The sequence below is a fragment of the Anastrepha ludens genome, chromosome 6, assembly GCF_028408465.1.
Source record: "Anastrepha ludens isolate Willacy chromosome 6, idAnaLude1.1, whole genome shotgun sequence".
Lineage (NCBI taxonomy): Eukaryota > Metazoa > Arthropoda > Insecta > Diptera > Tephritidae > Anastrepha > Anastrepha ludens.
The window spans coordinates 80,875,848-80,877,064 of record NC_071502.1 but is presented as its reverse complement, the minus strand read 5'-3'; positions in this window follow the sequence as shown (position 1 = coordinate 80,877,064).

Sequence of the window (1,217 nt, the reverse complement as noted above, 5' to 3'; positions counted from 1 at the left end):
CATTTCATTTTCATTAATATCGAGATTTTCGGTACCCCAAAATACAGAGGTACAGAGATCCTGGAATTTATATCTCTATTTGACATCTGCTAAGGGGTGACCTCTATTAGAAAAAAGTTTTAGAATTTGAGATTTAATGCCCGCAATGGGATTAATTAATGTGGGGTTTTTAATACGTTTTCGTTCTAAATTCTAAACTTAAACTTAAAAACCTAATTTGGTACCCCGAAATTCAGAGGTACCGGGATCCCGGAATTTATATAGCTATTTGACATCTGCCGGGCGGCGACGGCTATTAGAAAAAAAGTCAAATTTTGATGTCAATTTGATTGTCAGAGCCACCAAAAGGTGTTCGGCTACGGCGACCGGTGAGTATGAGCCGCAATACAGAATATTGGGTTATTCTCAACTTTTCGCGCGCGCTTTCAAAGAGTCTATATACGTAAATAAAATTATTTCAAAGGGTGGGAACGAATGTTAATTGCAAATAAGTACAAATTTAATAAAACAACTGTTATTTTATATTTTGAACTTAGAAATAATATAATAAATACACAATTTTCTCGTTAGGAGACACTTCGTCTTGTTGGCGTTCAACTCCACATCCCCCAATGAAAACTTTCACAAACACACACACGAGAGCTAAGGATAATTTCACTGCTATTGAAGATATACAGGACCTTGTGAAGTCTACTACTGTATTAGAGCGCGAATTCGGCCGCTAAGGACTGGCGCTGACTTAGTTTACGACCGATACAAGACACAAAAGACCATGAGGTCGAAGTGCAAACCTCACAATGAGTCTAGTTCACAATCCTCTAGCAAAAAACGTGCTTGTAACTTCACAACGTAAGGTCGATGCCGCCGAATAAGAAATCATTCAAAGTTTTAATGCCCGGCGATTTCCTGTAAGAATATGAATTATGTTATAAATTTTCCCATTTATAGAGCTTAAGAGAACTGGATTTATTTTCAAATTCTTTTTCTTTTGATTTATTTTCGTATATATACGTATATATGTATATAGGGCGTTTATCGTATGTTGACTAATTTGCTAGTATTTACGTAAAAATTTCAGCATGAGTGACTTGTCAATCGCGTCGAAAGCAAATGTAACGTGTTTTACAGTTGCCGCCTGTAAGTATGCTTGCTAATTAAATAAAGTGAGTATTTTTTTAACAATATAATACAAGTTCATACATACACACACAAGTGCA